Source organism: Podarcis filfolensis (assembly GCF_964270895.1).
Source record: "Podarcis filfolensis genome assembly, chromosome: 15".
NCBI lineage: Eukaryota > Metazoa > Chordata > Lepidosauria > Squamata > Lacertidae > Podarcis > Podarcis filfolensis.
In genome coordinates, this window is record NC_139618.1 from 40471161 (window position 1) to 40495076 (window position 23916).

Here is a 23916-nt window from a genome sequence, read left to right on the forward strand (position 1 = left end):
GAGAAGGATGGCAAGCTTCTCCCATGTGTTATCTCACCGCAACAGCAGTGTCACATTGCCACATACATCCATGTCGTACACCTATGATGGGTGCTGGTTTCACCAACCCCAGGTACACCTCTGTACACAACATGCATTTAAAGCACAATCCCCTCCCCAAAGAATCCTGGGAACTGTAGCTTACCCCTCACAGAACTGCAATTCCCAGCACCCTCAGCAAACAACAGTTCACGGCATTCCTGGGGGGGGGGTGTCCTTCAAATGTGCTTTATGGTGCGCACTGATGTTCTGCTGATTCTGAAATGACACTTTAGCATTTGATCTTTATTTCAATGGAAGGGACCCTGAGGATCATCTAGTCCAACCCCCTGCAATGCAGGAATACGCAGCTGTCCCATACAGGGATCAAACCTGCAACCTTGGCGTTATCAGAGCCATGCTGTAGCCAACTGAGCTTTTGTGTTGCCAGGGAAACAGCCAGTAGGTGGTGCTCCTGTTTTCAATGTAACTGTAGCTTTTATTATTTACATCTGGTGCAACATCCTGGCTTGGCCAGCTATCAAATACCTGTCCGTATTGGAAAGAAGGAAGTGACCTTGCTCTGGACCAGCTGCAGAGATAAAGAAGGAACGTAAGCGAAGGCTGACCTTGCCCTGGGCCCACTCAGGTGCCGACTTCAAAGTATGGGGAAATGATTACAGCATTACCACCTGCTATCGGCTTGGCACAGGACCCCCTCTATAAACTATATAAGAGACAGCAGTTTGATAAGACATTGAGATCTTGATATGAATTCTGTATATGAATTCTGTAATGTGAACATAGGTTGTGAGCCCAAGTGAAAAATTGTCTGCCCGCCTGAAGCACCAGGGATCTCCAACGGCCGGGGAAGACATGCAGCTGAAACTATTCTGTGATTATATCTCTGTTATTGCTTTGCTTATTGCCTATGTTATTAGCTTTATATTTCACATTAGTTATTATTGGCTTTATTAGTTAGTTATTAGATTCTATTATATAATGTTAATATGTCTCTTTGCTAACATTTGCCTAATAATAATAATTGTATTATTTATACCCCACTCATCTGGCTGGGTTTCCCCAGCCACTCTGGGCGGCTGCCAACAGAACACTAAAAACAGAATAAAACTTCAAACTTTAAAAACTTCCCTAAACAGGGCTTTCTTCTCCTAATGGTCTGCCAGACCACCATCCACTAAGATCCAAAGATCCTCTTTTTCCTTGCATAGTGACCACCCCGACCAAGGTGGTTATGTGAGCAAACATTACAGCTATCCAATGCAAAGGCCTGCCATTGTAGCTGAATTAACTATAGGGTCTTAATTGCTTCGGCAGCTGGCAAAGACTACATGAGGTTTATGGTGGTTATGCTACCCAAATCACATCTTGTGGCTATGGAAATAAATCAGTAGCAGCCCCTTCTGATATCCAAGCAAATAATAGCATACTGCTCTTCAGTTCACTTTGGTGTTGTTCAAGGAATGTCAGTATGCAAAATCTTTCGGGCCATATAGAAAGGCCTGAAGACACATACACACACCAGAAATTGGGAAATTTTCTCATTCTTAACAGGGTTAGAAGGTTTCTCCACATGGAAATGAATGAACACATGATGGGGTTCTAGCTCAGAAAACTCAACTACCATTTTATCTTAAAAAAGAAACACTGTATAACATTTCATAGTTTCCAACCAACAGCTTGTAAGTAAGCGATGGGGGTGAGAGGAAAAAAGGACTAAATTGTTTGCCATTTTTGTCTCAGAAGCAGATGAGTTGGATTAATGTCAAACATATGTTCTGCAATTTTCTTATTTGCTTTGCTAATGAGTAAACATGCAATCTGGTCAGGTGCAGGACTGAATTCCTTGGCATATAAAAAGTCATCAATGTCAAAGAGACAAATCCAAGGATGGCAGTTTAGCAGCGCAAACAAAAGAAAATGCAGATGTATAAAACTTTAAAGGCTAATTTTCAAATAATGTTATCATCCTGTCCCACCAAATCCCATATTGTACTCACTACCAAGCAAGACCAGAATGAAAAATCAAAGAGTTTTGAAGAAAAGTTCAGGGAGCAAACTCGCTGATGATCACTGTGGCTCAAAGATTTATTCTTAAAAAATCCATATGGAGGACATGTAGCTTTTGATTTTACCTGGCACTATGCAAAACATGCAAAATCAGGGTTTGTGCATGTAGCAGAATGCTTAAATGATTTCATAGAATCATAGAATCATAGAATCATAGAGTTGGAAGAGACCACAAGGGCCATCGAGTCCAACCCCCTGCCAAGCAGGAAACACCATCAGAGCACTCCTGACATATGGTTGTCAAGCCTCTGCTTAAAGACCTCCAAAGAAGGAGACTCCACCACACTCCTTGGCAGCAAATTCCACTGTCGAACAGCTCTTACTGTCAGGAAGTTCTTCCTAATGTTTAGGTGGAATCTTCTTTCTTGTAGTTTGGATCCATTGCTCCATGTCCACTTCTCTGGAGCAGCAGAAAACAACCTTTCTCCCTCCTCTATGTGACATCCTTTTATATATTTGAACATGGCTATCATATCACCCCTTAACCTCCTCTTCTCCAGGCTAAACATGCCCAGCTCCCTTAGCCGTTCCTCATAAGGCATCGTTTCCAGGCCTTTGACCATTTTGGTTGCCCTCCTCTGGACACGTTCCAGTTTGTCAGTGTCCTTCTAGAACTGTGGTGCCCAGAACTGGACACAGTACTCCAGGTGAGGTCTGACCAGAGCAGAATACAGTGGCACTATTACTTCCCTTGATCTAGATGCTATACTCCTATTGATGCAGCCCAGAATTGCATTGGCTTTTTTAGCTGCCGCGTCACACTGTTGGCTCATGTCAAGATTGTGGTCAACCAAGACTCCTAGATCCTTTTCACATGTACTGCTCTCAAGCCAGGTGTCACCCATCTTGTATTTGTGCCTCTCATTTTTTTTGCCCAAGTGCAATACTTTACATTTCTCCCTGTTAAAATTCATCTTGTTTGTTTTGGCCCAGTTCTCTAATCTGTCAAGGTCGTTTTGAAGTGTGATCCTATCCTCTGGGGTGTTAGCCACCCCTCCCAGTTTGGTGTCATCTGCAAATTTGATCAGGATGCCCTTGAGTCCATCATCCAAGTCGTTGATAAAGATGTTGAATAAGACCGGGCCCAAGACAGAACCCTGTGGCACCCCACTAGTCACTCTTCTCCAGGATGAAGAGGAACCATTGATGAGCACCCTTTGGGTTCGGTCAGTCAGCCAGTTACAAATCCACTGAGTAGTAGCATAGTCAAGACCGCATTTTACCAGCTTCTTTACAAGAATATCATGGGGCACCTTGTCAAATGCCTTGCTGAACTCAAGGTAGACTACATCCACTGCGTTCCCTTCATCTACCAGGCTTGTAATTCTGTCAAAAAACGAGATCAGGTTCGTCTGACATGACTTATTTTTCAGAAATCCATGCTGACTATTGGTGATCACAGCATTCCTTTCTAGGTGCTCACAGACTGTTTGCTTAATGATCTGCTCCAGAATCTTCCCTGGTATTGATGTCAGACTGACTGGGCGGTAATTATTTGGGTCCTCTCTTTTCCCCTTTTTGAAAATAGGGACAACATTTGCCCTCCTCCAGTCTGCCGGGACTTTGCCTGTTCTCCAGGAATTCTCAAAGATGACTGCCAGTGGTTCTGAAATCACATCTGCCAGTTCTTTTAATACTCTTGGATGCAGTTCATCTGGCCCTGGAGACTTGAATACATCTAGACTAGCCAAGTATTCTTGTACTATCTCCTTAGTTATTCTGGGCTGTGTTTCCTCTGCTGAATCATTTGCTCCAAATTCTTCAGGTCGGGCATTGTTTTCTTTATCGGAGAAGACTGAGGCAAAGAAGGCATTGAGGAGTTCAGCCCTTTCTGTGTCCCCTGTTTGCATTTCACCATCTTCTCCTCTGAGTGACCCCACTGTTTCTTTGTTCTTCCTTTTGCTACGAACATACCCATAAAAGCCTTTTTTGTTGCTTTTAACCTCTCTAGCAAGCCTGAGTTCATTCTGTGCTTTAGCTTTTCTGACTTTGTGTCTACACGTGCTGGCTATTTGTTTGAATTCCTCTTTGGTGGTTTCCCCCCTTTTCCATTTTTTGTACACATCCTTTTTTAATCTTAAATCAGTTAAAAGTTCTTTAGATAGCCACCCTGGCTTCTTTAGGCACCTTCCATGTTTCCGTCTCATTGGTATTGCCTGAAGTTGTGCTTTTACTATCTCCCTCTTAACAAACTCCCAGCCATCATGAACTCCCTTTCCTTTTAGTATTACTGTCCATGGGATGTCACCCAGCACTTCCCTAAGTTTTATGAAGTCGGCTTTCTTAAAGTCGAGAAATTGTGTCCTAGTATGCTTGGCTGCTCCTTTCCGCTGTATAGTAAACTTCAGAAGAGCATGATCACTCGCGCCTAATGATCCTTCCACTTCTACCCCACTAACCAGGTCATCAACATTGGTTAGGACCAGATCTAAAATGGCTGTTCCTCTTGTTGCTTCTCCCACTTTCTGGACAATGAAGTTGTCTGCAAGGCCAGTGAGAAATCTGTTTGACCTTATGCTCTTGGCTGAGTTTGACATCCAACAAATATCCGGGTAATTGAAGTCCCCCATTACTACTATCTCCCTTCCTTTTGCATGCTTGGCCATCTGTTCCAGGAAGGCATCATCTATGTCCTCCGTTTGGCTTGGGGATCTATAGTAAACTCCCACAATGAGGTCACTGTTATTCTTCTCTCCCTTAATTTTGACCCAAATGCACTCACTTTGGCTTTGAGGTTCTAAATCTTGGATCTCTTCACAGGTATACACATCCCTGACATATAACGCCACTCCTCCTCCTTTCTTGTCTGGCCTGTTTCTCTGAAATAGATTGTATCCCTCCATTATTACATTCCAATCGTGGGACTTATCCCACCAGGTTTCAGTGATTCCTATTATGTCATATTTAGTTTGCTGCACCAAGAGCTCAAGCTCATCTTGTTTATTTCCCATGCTTTGCGCATTAGTGTACAGACATTGAAGTCCATTAATCATTCCCCCGTGTCTCTTATTTAAGGATTTTTTCCTCCCACCACTAGGTCTGCGTGCTGTTTGCTCCATTTGGTCTATGACATTTGGATGATCATCTTCATCAATTGATAGACTCCTACCTTCAGGACCACTGTCTCCCTCCCCCACATTAGTCAGTTTAAAGCCCTCCTGATGAGGTTTCTGAGATTTTTTGCAAAAACATTCCTCCCAACCGTTGTGAGGTGCAGCCCATCACTTGCCAGAAGTCCATCTTCAAGAAACTGCATTCCGTGATCTAAGAATCCAAACCGTTCCTGTTTACACCATTTGCGAAGCCAGTTGTTCACTTCCACTATTTTTCCCTCTCTCCCTGGGCCACGTCGTTCAACTGGGAGGACAGATGAGATGACAATTTGTGCATTTAATTGCTTCAATTTCCTGCCCAGAGCCTCGTAATCTCTTTTGATCTTCTGGAGGCTATTGCTTGCAGTGTCATTGGTTCCCACATGAACCAAGAGGAAGGGGTATTTCACTGCATCCACTCGCAGTCCAGTCTGCTTTCTGCTGCTGTGACTTTAATTCAACCAATGTTTCAAGGAACACATTGACTGCATTCAGCTCTGCTGGAAGCTACAGCAGATAGCACACCTTTGCACCTCCAATTCCATATTGCTTTCCTCAACTGCCTGGTATATGGGTGGGGAACCTTTTTCAGATTGAGGGCCACATTTCTATGGGGGCATCTTTTGTAGGGGCCACTGTACCTTTGTACAGCAGGCCCATTTCTACACATTTCTTTGTACAGCAGGCCCATTTCTACACATTTCTTTGTACAGCAGGCCCATTTCTACACACTCGTGCACACTTTACCCTCCATCCAGGCAAAGAGGAAGCATAGCAGCGCCAGTGAGGAGTGTGTCCTGGGGCAGGGACACCAGCTCCTGGGGGCTGAGCTGTTTGGGGCCCCTTCAATATCTTTTGGCAAGGGACCGCCCCCCAAATGTTGAGGAGACTGAGCACAGAGCCAGTGAGAGCCAGTGTAGTGTAGTGGTTAAGAGCAGTGGACTTGTAATCTGGTGAACTGGGTTTGCGTCCCCGCTCTTCCACCTGCAGCTGCTGGGTAACCCTGGGCTAGTCACACTTCTTTGAAGTCTCTCAACCTCACTCATCTCACAGAGTGTTTGTTGTGGGGGAGGAAGGGAAAGGAGAATGTTAGCAGCTTTGAGACTCCTTAAGGTAAAGGGACCCCTGACCATTAGGTCCAGTCATGGCCGACTCTGGGGTTGCGGCGCTCATCTCACTTTATTGGCCAAGGGAGCTGGCATACAGCTTCCGGGTCATGTGGCCAGCATGACTAAGCTGCTTCTGGCGAACCAGAGCAGCGCACGGAAACGCCGTTTACCTTCCCGCTGGAGTGGTACCTATTTATCTATTTAGACTTTGACGTGCTTTTGAACTGCTAGGTTGGCAGGAGCAGGGACCGAGCAACAGGAGCTCACTCCGTCACGGGGATTCGAACCGCTGACCTTCTGATTGGTAAGTCCTAGGCTCTGTGGTTTAACTCACAGGGCCACCCGTGTCCTTGAGACTCCTTAGGGTAGTGATAAAGCGGGATATAAAATCCAAAGTCGTCTTCTTCTTCAGAGCTGAGCGCAGAGCAAACACAGCATAGCTCCAGTGTCCAGCTCCTTCTCCTGCTGCTGCTGCCGTGGAGGGGAAGGTGAGCAGAAGCAGCCTCCCACCATCGGTGGTGCCAGGAGGAGGCAGAGGAGGAGATGCTGGGCATTGAAGCCCTGCAGCCACCATGTTCAGTTCCACCCCAGCTTGACATCCTGAGGCGCCTTTGTCTTGCTGAGAGGGGTTGTGGCTGAGAAGAGACATTCCCCCGCTGGTCTGAGATTCTCATACCCTCCAACATTTCTCTGATGAAAATAGGGACATCCCATTCCATAACAATAATTTAACTACCCCACACATCTTATTGGGTTGCCCCAGCACTCTGGGTAGCTTCCAACATATAAACAAAAATAATAAAGCATTAAACGTTTAAAAAAACCTTCCCTATATAGAATTGCCTTCCGACGGCTTAGGAGTTGAACCTGGACTAAACTAAGCCAGAAAAAGGCTCAGTCAGCTAAAGGCCTTTTCATATATATTTTTCAATGTAAAGTACAATCACTCATTAAAATGACTAAATATGGCTTTAAAACAATACAAATAAACACCCAAGGCACAGACCTAATTTCCACCTCCCCTCATCCAGCTAGAGAAGCTTGTCTTCAATAGTTTCTGGAAATTACAAATAGTGGGTGCTTGTCATATATTGGTAGGGATGCCAGACCACAAAATTTGTCAAGGGGTCCCCAAAAGACAGTGATTTCCCAGTCACAGATATCAGATAATAAGTCATCTCTTTTGGTGGCAGGCAACAGGCTCTTTAAACACTAAAATGAGAATCAAGGAGAATCAATCCTATGTAACTGGTTTCTTCAGCCTTGCAAAACTCCACAGGGCATTGAAGCATCCCCTGTACTGCAGAAAGGGATCCAAAATTGCCCTTTCTCCTCCTTCTCCAACTGCTGATAACATGCATGAGCCCCCCCCCCCCGGGAGGGAGTTCCCACAGCGAGGCCCCCAGGCACAAAGCAATGTTCTTTCCATGGTTAAAAAGAAAAACAGCCCTCCAAGCATGTTTCAGCCAGTGGGGTGTGAATAGAGCTTCTGTGCAGGGAGGGGGGGGCGCGTCCGCCACTGCCATTCATAATGAACCCAGGAGTGTAAGAAGTTACTATAGCAATAGCTGCAGAATGTGCCTGGGAGGAAATGAAATTCCCTTCTTCTTAAAGGAAACATTCGGAGGAGCTTTACTCTGAAGTCTGAATTTGGACACCATTAAAGCAAGTGATTTCCCAGTGCATTTTCCCATTACTTTCCTTATTTCAAAAATTCTGGTCTTTGCGGGAGGGGGGCTTGTTGCATGAAGCCTCCCAACCAACTATAACTGCACAGTCTGAATTTGCCGGGATGCGATTGAATCCTATCCAAAAATAGAAACAGTCTGGAAGTTTCCCAAAACACATGACAACCCTAACTGCCACTGTGTGTAATCCTATACATGTCTACTGAGAAAAGCCCCATTATGTTCAATGGTGCTTACTCTCAGGTAAATGCAGCCAATAAATTTTAAATTGCCCTTGAGATGAAGGTTCTTCCACAGGAGTCTTGCACACCCCGTAGGAATTGGGATTCCTTTATAAGAGAATGTCCAACAAAATACTCATCAAAGACCTATATTAGATAGAGTGGCAGCTTTTTAAAGTGTTGTTGGGAAGGGGGGAGAGGCGTCCTCGATAGCCCCTCTTAGACCAAAATCCTCCACAGATAATTGCAGTTTTACTACTATCATTTCCTTTTCTTCTTAAAAATAAATAAATTGCAAAATAGATGTCAAAGGGTTTTTATTTTGATGCAGTAAGTATGCTATGGGTGACAGGCAGCATAGTGCAAGTGGGTATCCTCTGAGGCAAAGGGTCTTCTCCTTCCTGTCCCGTCTCTCTCCCCCCCCCCCCCCAGCCACAGCCCCTTGCATAACACCTAGGTCTGCTCCGAAGGAAACTGATTTTGGGTGCTTTGTGGGGTCTGAAGAGGAAGAATTAGAAACCAGAAGTCCCGTTTCACAAATAGAAAGACACCACATAGCCTCCAATGTCCTACTGCATTCCATAATAATAATTTTACTGTTTATACCCCGCCCATCTGACTGGGTTGCCCCAGCCACTCTGGGCAGTTGCCAACACCTATAATAACATAATTAAATATTAAACATTAAAAAACTTCCCATCCCTTCAGATGGCTTGGGGTCTGATAACTCCATACCCGCCAACATTTCTCAGCTGAAAATAGGGATGTCCTAAGGAAAAGCAGGACATTCCGGGATCAAATCAGAAACCAGGACAGCATCTGTAAATCTGGAACTGTCCCTGGAAAAAAGGGACACTCCCACACATAGTCTATCAAGTTTAATCTTGCCACTGTAGCATTTTCTACTTTCTTACATTTTATTATGTTTTGATATGATCGTGGGCCGCTTAAGGTCTTTTGTACGGGGCTCATATAGGGCAGGAAATTGTCATACATATTTTGCATTAGTAAGAACAAAACAAAACAAAGAAGAAATTTTCTTTTCATTCGTCCCAGATCTATGGGACAATCTTGAACTAGGGTCATGAATGTACAGTGGTACCTCCGGTTGCGAACGGGATCCGTTTCAGAGCTCTGGGCGGATCCTGAGGAATTCGCAACCAGAGGTGCGCTTCTGTGCATGTGCATGCGGCAAAATCCGGGAAAAAAATTCCAGGTTTGCCGCGTACATAACCCAAAGAATACATAACCGGAGGTGAACGTAAGTAGAGGTACCACTGTATATGAATAGATCCCGCCACCTAATGCTTTGCTAAGAGGACCAGTCGTGTAGCCTTGCTTACATGTGATGCAGAGATTTTTATATGTGGCATATTATGCATCTTCTAACGAAACAGGGCAGCTTTCTACACAAAATTGGGGGGGAGGGGCAGGTGTTGTCTGCGTAGCAAGCAATTATTCCAAGGAAAGCCTCGTTGCCTTGGTAACCAGTCATCAAGCCAAGGCCTTTGCAGTATCTGTCAAGCTGAGCCTTCCTCTCATTTTTGTCCTCTTCTTCACCGTAGCGAAAGGGTCTTGCCTCCCAGGCAGACAGCCAGTTTGGTGAAGAAATGAGCAAGCTCTTTCAGATGCGGGTTGTTCAGAAGGCCTGACAGGCGTCGCACAGCTCTGAGATACAGGGAAAGGCCTCTTAAAATGCCACCAGGAGGGGGGTTGACATCTGTACCACACCTGGTTTTGCAGGCAAGTTTCCCACAGTGGGGGCTCCTCCTCGAGTGGGCCTCCTGCCAGAGCCGGCTTTAGCATTCAGCAAAGTGGGCAACTGCCTCCAGCAGTGATAGCAGTGCCCCCCCCCCGCCCCCAGCTATTCCTCCTGAGCCCCTTGGCTCTACCCTTCTCAGGAGAATAGCTGTATGTACCATCTGACTATCCTGCACCCTCACAGTTGCCGTGCTGCCCTTAGAGGACCCTGTTCCTTTGCTAATATGGAAATAATGACCAGTTGTTTTGGGAAAAGTTTGGTGCAGCTGGAAAGCAGATATTGTGCGGTTGGAAAAAATGGGAGGCGGAATTAGACATGTTTCGGAGTATGTCTTTATATGATAATAATTCCCTTTCTTGGGGAAACAAAGAAACATTTTCTTTGGTGTGAGAATGGTAGGAATCTCTAGGAAACAATATGCACACTTATTTAAAAACAATCCCACCAAAATCAATGGAATTTACTTCCAAATAGATATGCAAGTTAAGATTTACTGAATACTCACGAGCTGTTTCCATAGAAACATGGTTGATTCTATCACTTGCATGTTTACTCCACTATGAGGAGTTTCTGCCTTCAAATAATGTAGAATATACATACACATATCTCTTTATACATCTTGCAAATATTGAAAATTATGCCATTATGCTTCAATGCCTATGTTCTGTTGGAGGCAGAAGACTTCTGAATGTCAGTGGTTGGGAATCACAAGTGTGGAAAGTGCAGTTATGGTCAAGTCCTGATTGTAGGCTCCTTGCAGGCTTCTGATTGGCCACAAAGAGAACATGATGATGAATGAGGTGGACCTTTAGCCGGATCCAGAAGCCAGGCTTTTCCTGGGTACTTATGCACAAAGAACCAACCTCATTTCACTACTTGCAAAGAAGGTAGACTCAGTGGCGTAGCATGGGGGGTGCAGGGGGGCCGGCCGCACCGGGCGCAACATCTGGGGGGCGCGCGCTCGCACTCGCAGCTCTATGCCCCTACTAAAATCCACGGGTTAGGGGGCGCAAATTACTTGCCTTGCCCCGGGTGCTGACAACCCGTGCTACGCCACTGGGTAGACTTGCACTCTAGTCTTGCTGATCCTGCCAGATTTTATCAAAGCAGCTGTGCCTTCTATTTCAACTTTTAAAAAGCAGGTGCACTACGACTGAGTAGTTTATTAAAAAAATAATTAGTTATTTAATAACAAGAAAGCAACATTCCCTCTGCTTAAATCACAGGCTTCTAAAGCAGGTTAGGAACTAGGAGTTAACTTGAGAATACACAGGCACATACACAGAGAGAGGATCAGTTCCCAAACAGAAAGAGTAGCTACAGATCTTGCATGCATAATTCATTATGGATTATGCTCCCAGCATTGGAAATTAATTATGTGTAATTAATGCCAATTTGAAATGCCCTGCCTGGCTTTGAATTTCATCCAAGCAGTCCTAGGTGGGAAACAACAACAAGACTTCTGATAGGTGACCCAGAATGAGGCCATCACATCCCAATACTCACAATATGTATATGGAATCAAACCATCAAACAAAAGTGTTCCAACCTCTTATCTATGCTCTAATACTCAGTTTACTATGAGCTGTGTCTGGTAAATCTCCATCTCTATTTTGTCCCTTCCAGATGCCTTCTTAATATTTCATCTGGCTCTGGGTTTTTAGGTGGGGGAATTGGGCTAGATGTCATCAAGGTAAGCCCCACTCTCAGAAGCTCCATTTCCTCCTCCTTGCTGTTGATATTGCCCTTTCATTTTCATGGTCTCTCTAGTTTCCAGGGTCAGCAGTGGGACCCTGCTGGGATGTGTGCCCCTGACAAGGACCTGACACCAGCCCTGAAAGGTTGATAGAAATGTCATTCTGTAGAATTGTATGACTAACATTGGATGCTTATATCTGTTGGAAGTGCAGCAGCAGAGATCACTGTGTATAACTTAAGAGTTCATTCTGTTAGTGTTAAAGTGAACTAACCAAGAGGGTGAGTAGAGGTGTTGCTTAGCAACTAGGCAGAGTGGCATGATGTTTACTGAGGTAGCATGTGCTCTGATTGGCTGAGTAGTTCAGGAGTTTTCATTTGTATGTTTGGTTGAATGTCTTTCTGCTCTGTACAAGGCCTGAAGTGAGAAAGCCAAGACCTCTCTGTTCCTTTCTCCCCAAATTATACACTGTTTTTGTTCCATAAAAGGTGATCAGAAGCTTTCTCTCTGGATTCCATCTGCATTACTTAGGTGATCTTGCTTACAGTACATACATTTAACACATCTAGCTCAGACAGAATACAGTGATCAGCAGCAGCTCTTCACCATTTTAGACTGAGACATCCCCAGCCTTACTTGGAGAAGTTGAAAATGGGACCTGTAAGCAAACCAGATGTTCTACCACTTAGCTATAATTCTTCTTTTAGGGGACATAAATGTTTCAATCTCTATTAGCTGGTTTCAGTGTCAACATTTTGCTTAAATCCATCATAACATAAAATGGGGGGAAATGTTTGGCTCAAGATCTGCTGTGGAAGCCAGGGGTCTGCGAGCCAGTAAGGCAGCCAAGCCAAAGGGACATTGGGACAACTAACTAAACAGCCTCTTGTTATTTATTAACGGCTTGAACAATGCACTAATGATGTCAGGGCAGGATTCTCCCCTACACTGAATACAGCAGAACAATGGGGCCTTAGTTTCAGCTGGGTTAGGGTCAGGGCACTTCAGCAAGAAGCACAATGGCTCACAGGAGGCCACTTCTTGTCCATCCAACTGCAGTGCAGGCCAGGTGACTTGGGACAGTCCATGCAAGGCACCTTTGCTGGCATCCTTGATGAAGACCAGTTGAATTGGGACACTGTACTTGTCCTCAGTTGCCTTTGCTTAATGAGTTTTTAGTGCACCAAACCTTACTTAATATGCTAGTTAATACAATGAGAGTAATTAATCAATTACCCTGGAGGGTATAGTTGGCCAATTTCATACATACTGCTTTTGCTAAATGGAGTCCATTTTGTTCCCTTTTCCCTCATTCTAACTTATCGCATTTGGCTAATCTCTCCCTTGGCTCTAGAGAAGCTGCCTTAACCAGCACCCCTCGGTTCCAGCGCCCTGTGATCAACAACATCACCAGCAGAACACAATTTCAAGCCAGCTTCTCTATTAATTCTTTTCAAACAAGGGTGTCATTTCCTTCCAATGATCCACTATTTTCTAAAATTATCTAAAATTATTATTGTCTGGAAAATTATCTGTCCCTCTTCATGCTTGCTCCCTCACATGGCACATTTATTATTATTTTTGCCAGCCAAGTTAACTGCACATTCTTACCGCTAGGCTTCTTTTTCATGCACGTCTAATCACTACCGTTTAATCTATTCTTTTTCAATTTCAAAAGGTTTCGATAAGGAAGGGTTTTTTTATTAAAAAGAAAAAAAGGAAAAAGCTGGGGTTGCCATGCATCCGGATTTCCCCAGACCCGCCCTCTTTTTCAGGGTGAAAATTTCTGTCTTGGGGGGGGGGGATTTTTAAAATATGACAACATGTCTGGGGTTTTTGTTTGTCTTCCTCCCTCTCCTCGCCGTCCTTTCAAACTTTCCTCCCTGCGGCCAGCACAGTTGCTACAAGCGGCCGCTTCCGGTTCCCAAGCGAGCACCGCTTTGTTGCTTGGCCAGCTGCCGGCTGCTCGGAGCGCCGCTTGGCCTCCCCCCTCCCCTTCCTTCTCCAGCCTGCCTTGCCCCGCTTTGCTTCGAGGGGAATCCGGATGTGCTTATGAAAGTATTTTACTTTACCTCTAGGGTGCCTCCTCCTTCCCCATCTCTGCTGGCGGGGAGGGAGCCCCAAGTGGGGGGGGGGGAGAGGGAGAGGGAGGGGGGGTCATTTAGGGCTGCGGGGCCTCCCTCCTCCTGCACCCTGGGGTACATAGGTTGTTCCTCATGGGGCGGGGGGGGCAAAGACAGAGGAAGGAGGCCCCCCACTTAAGAGGGGCTCCGGGGGGAGGGGGGAGGCGTTGAGGGGGGGTCTCGAAGGTCGTTCTGTGGGGAGATGCGTCTTTGGGGAGGTTGGTGATGGGAGTTGTGATGGGGGTGATCTTGGGGTGTTCATCTTTGAGGGGGCGGTCTTTGGGGGGTTGGTCCTGGGAGTTGTTCTCCCCCCCCCCCATATTCGAGCCAATAAAATTAGGGAGACTGGCAGCAGCAGCAGCCTAAGCCCCTGCCAATGTGAGGAGGTCTGGAGTTCCCATGGCGCACTCCCCCCCCCCCCCGTTGCGCTTGGGCGAGGGTGGCAGACCTGCTTCCTCACGAGGAAGTTTGCAGCTGCGCAGCCTGCTCCAAGGCATGTGGAGCATTTGGGATGCTTTAGTTGAGATTCCTGCATTGCACACGGGTTGGACTAGATGACCCTCGGAGTCCCCTATAACTTTACAATTCTATGTGTCCTCTTTTTTGCCCTTCAAAATATGGCAACCCTATAAGCACTTGTTTAGTACCTACTAAGGCTTGAACCTTTACAGTAAGAAAACACCTTTGATTCAACAGGGGGCTTTGATCACTTTGCAGGGCTCCACCTGTGAGGAAGGTAACCGACCACCTAGGGTTGCCATATGTTTGTTTTTTAAAAATATGATTTTTATTGATTTTCAAAAATGAAAATAAAATAAATATATTTTTTAAAAAAACAATAACAAATGAGAAAGAAAGAAAAAATAGAGTTACATCATAATATCATAAAAATTCCACATGTTGAGATTACGCTGACTCTCATGACTTCCCTCCCATCCCAACCATGGGTCCTATTAATTCTATTTTCAACTGCATATCAATACTTCTCCAATTTTTCATATTTCTAGATTATCTGTACTTTCTGTTATAATACAAGTGTATTTAAAATCCTGCTAATGTTTTGACCTGTTTACAGTGCTTTTAAGAAACATTTCCCGATATTTTTGAATTTCTTGTCTTCTTGATTCCTGAGTAGGGTTGCCATATCTTATCTTGAAGAACAAAAAAGAGGACAGCCTGAGCTGCTGCCAGCCCAAGCCAGGTAAAGAGGCGTGCAGACACAGGTGCACGGGTCTGCCCGGCTTAGGCTGGCAGCGGCTGCAGTGTGCAGAGCAGCCTGAGCCCACAAGAACCCCCAAACGCAGACATTTCCTTTAAAATGTAAAAATCCGCCCGGATGGGCATGTTGAGCAAAAGAGGACATGGACTCCAGCTCCCGTTTGTCCTTGGCCATTAGCCATGTGGCTGGGGCTGATGGGAACACAAGGCCAATAATAACTGAAGGGTCACAGGTCAGGTACCCTGGTTCCACAGCAACCTGGAGTCTTTTGCTTGAGCTTGCACGCTTCTTACCAACTGATCACTTCCCACTCCTTGTGTTCCTTCTAGTTCTCTACTGATTGGCTCGCCTTAGTTTTCTGCCTATGTCCTGCTATAGTTGCATCTTAAGTAACAGGCCCACTTGAGGTGTAATGAGAAACCAAGGCGTCCTTTTATGAAAGTGAGCTGCAACAAGCCTTGAACTTGTGCAGTGTCCCACTCCTCTCCCTCTCTTTCAAACCGAGAGCTTCCATTTTCACTTTAAAACAAACCACGGTTCCATACAACATCTGAACTGTGGATTTTTTTAAACGATAGTTCATATACTGTTTATGATGAACCTGACCTTTCTTCATTAACTATAGTTTAAACAAACCACAGCCTTGACAACACACTCCCAGGATCACCAGGATCACTCCCAGGAAGTCTACAGAGACTCATCAGTCATTTTGCCCGAGCCTGTGGGGAGTTTGGCCTTATCACCAGCCTAATCAAGGCCAACACCTTGGCTCAGGATGTCGCCAGCACTCTTTGCACCAGCCCTGGTGACCACACACTTGAGGTGGTAGGCAAGATCTCCAGTGAAGGAGAACTTGCCACCCCTCTTGGTAACTGGCTCCATTGTCAAATTGCTCTCCTAGTATTCAATAAAAATCTACCAATTTACCATTTCAGCCATTTGGCGCTAGTTCTGCCCTGTGGCAACTTGATCCTTGGGAGAGGATGTTAATGCTGATGCCAGACTGTGGTGCAGCCTGAAATCTCTGGAAGCTCTTAAGAGAGGCCCCAGTTAGAATCATGCATCATTTGTCTGCACAGCATTCTGATTTCACAGTATGGCCTCCAGAGAACATCATTACAGTTTCTTGGCTCACTGCCTGCCAACATTAAATATCAGTCATGTGTGACCTACCAACCGTGTTTTCATCACTCGCCATAGGAGGTCACAGGATGCTGTCAATAATCGCCAGAGATTTCCTTGTCTTAAGATTAGGGATCTCTGCATTATGCTCCTCTGTATCATCCTTTGAAAAAAATAATCCCTCTTTGCTTGGGAGAGATTACTTCCAGTGTCCAGAGAAAGTACTCTACACCCAGTTCCAGGATCAGTGCTATCCAGTAGTTCTGATGGGTATTTATTTCCACATAGGATGCTGCCTAGAACAAGTGTGTAAGTAGCACTCCTTAGAACATAGTTCTGAACATACTTATTGGGAAGTAAGTTCTAGTGAATGTGCTGAGACTTAGGCCTAATTATCTGTGACACAGTAAACCTGTGATTGAACCACACTATTCCAGACTGCAGGGGGAGCTCACGTGATTACATTATTCACCCATCCCCCAAAGTCCTAGGCATGTAGAAAACTAAATTAGAACCCTTCTCCCTAACATGCCAGTTTACAATGTGCATATTTATTTTTTCAGAACTGAAAATATTCAATCAGAAGTGGGCTCTGCAACAAAATGTTGCAGTATGGGGTTCTTCTGTTCAGCATTCCAGCTAGTCAGCCAGCCATACCATCTCACATCCTCTTCCCATGACACTCATTTTCTGCTTTTCGTTGTGACCACAGGGGCAGTTCTCATTCAGCTATTGCTACTCCCCCTTCAGATTCCCCACTTTAGGGGGGGTTGCTTTTGGGTTCTGGCACTTCTGCAAAAAAACCCTCCTTCTTGCATGTTACTGGTGTTATTTGACTGTATAAAGTTCCACACACTAGGATGGTTATGTGTCCTATTTTACAAAGGGCAGCCTGGTATTTCAGGAGCTTTCAGAGGGCCGTCCTCTGTTTGCAAAGGCTTTGTGGTCCAAGTCTAGTTTAAAGATAAAGAACCATAAGGAGGAACAGAGACCTTGAATTTGACATTATTTATTTCATTGTTAGCACCTGGCGTGCTCTGGTCCAGGGGGTCACAAAGAGTCGGACACGACTAAACAACAACAAAGCAGACTTAGCATGCACATGTGTCAGTTGGTCACAGTCTTCCCCTCTATAGCATTATGCTTTTATTTAAATTGTAGTCATTATTTCTAAATCTGCATATATAAATATAAATCAGCATATGTGAATTTTATGCAAATCTTTGTCCTCATTTTGGGCCAGATATTCTGCATGTGACCAAGATAGTACCTGCTGATCAGGGAAGACAAAGAGGAATGAGGATCTAGAGAATGTGCAGCAGAGAACATATTTGTATAGCCTGAACAATGGGGAAACCTTTGTTCAAACCAGAGACAAACTGCAAGGAAAAATTCTGTGGGGAGCAGCTGTGCTGTCAAGTCAGGAAATCCTGCAACCAGATCTCCCCCCTGGGTTTCCCAGCCAGTCATTCTTAATTTTATTCCTGCTGTGTTCTGGCTTAAGCTCTGAAGTGGTCCTGTTCTCTGCAAGATTAATGTTGGGAAGGGGGCTGATTACCTTTCAGCACCAAGCCCTTCTTGTCTCTTTCAATCGAAGGATGTCAGATCCCAGCCTGGAAAAGCTCAGGAACAAGCAAGGCCTCCTGAGTGACATCACTAGTCAGCCCACTGCAATCCCACCCAATGGCGAAAGCTTTTGTGCCTACCAACCCTCACGCCAGGAAATCCAGCAAGAAATTCCACAGGGAAGCGGAAACCTCTCAGTTCTGCTAAGCCGCTTCCTCTCCCTGCCCACCCCACCCTCAGTGCCAGCAGCCATTTGTGCGGAAGATCTTGGTGGACACAAGGGCAGGCTCTCCCACATTGCACGAAATTAAAAGGAGCTTGACAAGCATTTCCTGCTTGCCCAACCCATTGGAACAAGGAGAACCAGATTTTATAAACCTTTCTACCTCGGAACCATGCTGCAGGTGATAAAACTATGAATTAACATGTCAGCAGTTCATTTTACAAGCTGTAATTTATCAACCTACATCCAATCTCCCCCCCCCCCCAAAAAAAAGAAATTAGAGCTCTGCAAAAGGTGGGGAAGAGATTTCAATTATTTTCAATATTACTTTTTTTCCATTGTTTTCATTATTTAATCTTTTAATTTGTTTCATTCTTCAGTTCACATGTTTTGTAGCAACTATTGGTATAAAGCTGCTTTTGATGTTCCAAGTGTGACCATGGCGCTCTCTAGCACAGTATTGCCAACACTGGCTGGCAGCTGCTCTTTGTTGTTTCAGACAGGTCTTTTCTACAGCCCAACTCAATATGCCAGAGATTGAACCTGGTATGTGCCCCACCATTTATAGCCCTTCATTACATTTGTTTCTGTTTCTTTTGGAGGAAACGCATGCAAAAACCATGAGAATGCCCTGAGTGGAAGGGTGTCCTATCTGCCAACCTTGGCACCCCTGGGAAACTCACCAAACCAGCTGAGCCTGGAACTGGGTGCATGCAGTGCAGCTAGGTGAGTGCTGAGTGGGAGACAGCTCTGGGCAGCTCCACGGGCATAGTCAGGATTTTTTTTGGGGGGGGAGGGGCAGAATCTCAATTTGCTATGCATTTTTATTTTTATTGATTGGGGGGGGCAACTGCCCCTCCCTGCCTCCACTTGGCTACACCCATCCATTGACCTTGCTGGCTGCCCATCGAAGCAAGCCTAGAGCGAGAGACTAGGCTGATGTCAGCATGTTCCAGGAATCTTTGCTTGTGAGTGTTTGGAGGTTATCTGTGAGCTGGGTGAGATCAAGATGGGTGGCATTTTGGTGAGCACTAGGAGCTTCAGGGGGGCAGAGTGAGGAGCTGCACTGGAAGAATAGTGTTATCCTTATAGGTTTTATTGTGAATTTTGTAACTTTTGTTGTTTTTCCATTTTCTGCACACTAAGAAATATTTTTATATATATTAAAGGAGATAGAAATGAAATAAATATCATACACAGAGAGAGTTAGCAACAGTAATTTTATTTTCCCAGAATGTTCCATTCTAGAACAGGTATGGGGAACCTTTAGCCCTCCAGAGGTTGCTAAACTATAACTGCCATCACCCCTGCCATTGGCGATGCTTGCTAAGGCTGATGGGAATTGTAGTTCAGGAAATATCCACCCCCCCAAAAAAAAGTTCCCCCCACATCTGATCTAGGGGAAATACTGGCAGCTTCCATTGGTGGTCACTGTAGCATTTTGTGTTTTCTTTGAAATAAGAGGCTGACAAAAATCAGTTGTTGCAAGCGGAGAAAAAGGCAGATCCTTCCCACGTCTGATAAATTGTCACAAAACGCATACAGAAAATGAACTGTAGCTCATGCATTTACTTTCTCAAAAAAAGCAAGTCACATTTGGTTCAGCAAAACAAGTGGCCATGACTACTTCCTTTCACAGAATTGGGTTCTATGGGCTGCAGCATCTTGAAGCGAATTAAGGAGCCCCAGCATCAATCTGCAAGAACAAGAGCTGCCTCTACAAAGCCTGGAAATATCTCCTAAAAGAAAGGATATGCTTTTTCACAATTCTAATCGTAATCTAGTTTTGTAGTATTAAAAGTGTCACCTAACATCTCACGTCACTCACTCTGATGTCAATAAGGAAGTTAGATAGTCCAAGAGGAAATTACTCAGCATCCTTTACATGTCCCATGGCTGACTAATCAAGAACTAATAGGATGCTAGGAACACTTTTCATGGGATCTTCCTGGTTAGTGTATTTTTAGCTCTAATCTTGCAGGACATAGAACTGTGTGCCAGGATCTTGTAAAAGGAAGCAGATAAACCTGCAAATCAGCATATAAGCAATTACAGGGCTGTGTACGACACCAGCAGTACAGTAGCTCCTTCTACACTTGTGGAAAGGGTTTGTGCCGACTGCTTTGTGAGACACCTCGAGTTTACTGGTGTACGTTGGAAGCTGCTGATGAGCTATTAATACTGAGGATGAGGAACAAGTGCCTTCTCCAGTTGCGTTGGAGTCAAGGAAACATCTTAGGCAAGTGCCAACATTATATCTCCAACCATGTGAAGGAACATGCTTTTAGGTATCTCATGTTAAGGATTGCAGGTGATAGGAAATGTTTCTGCTCAAGCACTGCTCATACAAAGATAATGCCAGAAACTCCAGTGCTCAGTTTCGTATGTTCATGTTGAACTGAGCAATCTTTCCTCCATACCAAGAATATATCTTGGTGAGGTCTCCATGTATCATGTAAAGCCAGACCAGAATAAATGATTCCTCTCCTGAACAAACAGTGATTTTAACCATTGATAACTGTAAAAAGGTAAAGGTAAAGGATCCCTGACAGTTAAGTCCAGTCACAGATGACTCTGGGGTTGCGGTGCTCATCTCGCTTAACTGGCCGAGGGAGCCATAGGACTCCCCAAATCTGCTCCAGGTGGTTCCATTCTGGAGCAGATTTGGTGGTAAAAGCACCGGGGGGTGGTGGGGGTGGAGCAAGTTCCTTCACTGTTGTAAAAGTCATTCTACACGTGCAACGAATTAGATGGATACAACCCTTTTTTTTTTTAATGTGCTTCCAGATCTCAAGAGAAACACCAAAGCTCCTCATTCTGCTATGATAAAAAATGAGCAGGAAAGTATGTTCCCACAACCCTTGACCTCAACAGTTAGTGCCAAAATGGGGGTGGGTGAGGAGGACACTTTGTGCTACCATCAAAGTTATAGAAATGAAATTATATGCACTTTGCACATGTGTGCATTCAGGTATGCTGAAATGCTTGTTACAGAGAAGCCTGAAGAGTCCTGGACTAACAATCTGTTCAATAACTTTGTCTTGATCACAACATCTGCGTCCTGATTTCATGCCGACGACATTGTCAAGCTGTGAAGGAACAATTCAATTCAGACTCACTTCCAGAATGAAGTAAGAAACTTGCTGCACCCCAGCTCCTGCCCACCTAGCAGTTTGAAAGCACATCAAAGTGCAAGTAGATAAATAGGTACTGCTCCAGCGGGAAGATAAAGGGCATTTCCGTGCGCTGCTCTGGTTTGCCAGAAGCGGCTTAGTCATGCTGGCCACATGACCCGGAAGCTGTCTGTGGAGAAATGCCGGCTCCCTTGACCTATAGAGCGAGATGAGAGCTGCAACCCGAGCGTCGTCTGCGACTGAACCTAGTGGTCAGGTGTACCTTTACCTTTATTCTGCCATACCTTAGCAACACCACTAATTCTGTCTCAGAGTGATCAGTCCAGTTTCCATTCTTCTCCTAGATGAAATTTTAGCAAATTATTGCAATGATGAAAATAATCTTAAATCTGAAAAATGTCACTTTCAAGTCAATGTATGAGGAAATAATCACAGGGGAAAATAAAGGAGATTTAAACATTACCAGTATTTTTTTATGTGTGTGCAAACCATTTCACTTTCCTTTTATCAGCATAAAGGATTTTGTGAACATTTTGGATTAAAATTGATAGACATGCCAGCTCTAAGCACTGAGCAAAACTTTGAATGAGGATGCAAAGTCACTTCAACCACATGTGAAAGTTGGTTTTGAGAAGTTCTGGGAGCTCTTTGTCAGGTGAATATAAAATGAAGCAATAAGCGTATTTGTTCTGAAACAACAAGCAGTTCATGGTAAAATGCCTCAAGTCAGAATACGCACTGGGGCAGTTTAACACAATACAGACAAGCAAACCAAACATGTATGCTCTAAGTGATGGAGCCAATTCCAGCTCATCACCAAGCAGAGTTACATAATACATGTTTAGAGTCATGTTCTTGTCACATTAATCCTTTACATGTTTAGATGTACCTAAAGTGGATGCACACCTAAAAATATATAGTATAACATGGTCCCAAGAATGTATCCAACATGCACAATGATCAGTTATCCAAAAATTCTTATGGGGGGGTGGAAATAATTGGTAAAAAGCAACCAGCAGAAACTCAAGTTTTGTGACAGCTTTAATGGCACAAAATGCTTATAGCTACAACTTATACATGTAAACTGTATAATAATGTTACAAAGTGCTAACTAAATATGAAGAATGCATTACTTTGGCTCAGTTAACTCCAATTATTTCAGTGATGCGTCTTTTTTTTTAAAAGTTATTTCCAAAGTTTAAGTCTTCACTTTAAAAAAGGAACAGTAAATAGGTGTATTGTTTTCTTAGTGTTGCAGTTCAGCCCTCTGCATTTTCTTTAATGTGCGAGTTTATGCATTTCTGCTTGATCCTATGTACAAATATTTCAAGCCCGGTTTTCTCACTGATCATTTGAATAACAAGGCCTGCAGTTCCCCCAACTGTAAACAGGTATAAAGCTGTTTAACAATATTTAAATTAGCAAAGCTTTATAGTTACTACCCCTTTTCAAATTAATAATAATCTGGTCCATTCCATAGAACAACAAAAAGTCATGGTCTTTCAGGCTTGTAGTTGCATATCAATAAATACTGCTTTGTATCATTACATGACAACAGCCCAACAGTGATCAGATATTAAAACGCCAATGGTATTTCTCCACCAGCAATTTCAATCTCATAGCTGCTTGAGTAATAGTACAGAAGTCCCAAAATATAGATATGATAATTTATCACACAGCGTTCTGCAGATTAATTATCATGTAATCTGGAAAGGAGCGAAGCTTTATTTTGTTTTAAAACAAACATGGTCCCAATTTAATATACATTATGCCATGTTGCAATTGTGTTACAAAACAGGGTACAATATCCAATGTTGAAAGTACTGTCAGACTTTTAACCCTAGCTAGGTTTGTCAGTTTGATGTTATTGTTTTAAACTCCTTACTATGTTTCATCACTTCAAAAATATCCCCATATCCACACAGGAAATAAATACACAGTTGCAAGTAATACAAGTGCTATCATTCAAAGCCTAGGGGGGGGGGGCAAAGGGAAACCCAGATGTTACCACAGAATAGTAAAAAATAAAAATAAAATAAGCATGTTGTGTTACAGAAACAAAGACTGAAACAAATATACTTTAGAAATGGATTTCATGCTTATTCACTCTGCTTCATGACTATTTTCGCTGGCATTGGCCACCTGCTTACACTGCCTACTTGGAGATCTGATGCAAAGAGAAAAACAGAGTACCTGTTTCCAAAGGTTCACCAACTTAAATTTTGGGCGTTTTTGCTGTCAATCTAATACATTCTATTTCAATGGAATTTCACTAGTTTTAAAATTAGTAATGGTTCCCTAAATATGCAGTATTAAAGTTCATCATATCATATTATATAGATATAAAACAAAGCATTCTATCCTTCAGAATCATGCTACATGTTCCAAAACCCAATACAAATCTACTTAGGGGCATTCGTCTGCCCACATGTGTTGAAACCATTTGGAACTAAGCTTCACATTTTGGAAAAAAAAGTGTATCTGAAGGAGGAAAAGGCTGAGTGTTCCCATGAGCAAGATTCCCATCTAGCTATACAAGATATCACTAAGGACCTTAGGATTTCAGGTATTGCCAAGGGACATTCAACAATAAACCATGGAAAATGGGAGTAATGAAACTCAACCACAGAAGACAGCTCAGAGCTTCATAAATTGTGTTTTACACAACTGCAAGACTATTTCCAGGAAGTATGCCTCAAGCAGCTACTGAAACAATCATCTATTTGTAAATTTGCAAGTGGTTCCAAAACAAGTAAAATCTCCTTTTACACGGAGTCTAAATACTTCAAAAATACTTCAAGTTAAACTACTTTTAAAAGGAAACCTTTTGTTAAGTAAAATGCTAAGGAATA

The 23916-nt window shown here is 43.9% G+C and overlaps 2 protein-coding genes and 1 long non-coding RNA gene across 4 annotated transcripts in view; 2 read left to right on the forward strand and 1 right to left on the reverse strand.

Moving 5' to 3' along the window:
• The window catches only part of LOC310750701 (uncharacterized protein), a 735887-nt gene that overhangs the window by 331971 nt on the left and 380000 nt on the right, over nucleotides 1–23916 (forward strand). The gene's annotated exons all lie outside the window — the stretch shown is intronic.
• On the forward strand, nucleotides 17414–22240 carry LOC310750768. Its single transcript, XR_014542252.1, has 2 exons — nucleotides 17414–18111; nucleotides 18533–22240. It is a non-coding gene; the product is annotated as an uncharacterized lncRNA (long non-coding RNA).
• The window catches only part of BNIP3L (BCL2 interacting protein 3 like), a 14166-nt gene continuing 12340 nt past the window's right edge, over nucleotides 22091–23916 (reverse strand). For both annotated transcript variants that reach the window (XM_083589131.1, XM_083589132.1), the window contains exon 6: nucleotides 22091–23916. This exon is cut by the window's right edge and continues 761 nt beyond it. The gene's annotated coding sequence lies outside the window, so the exon portion shown is untranslated.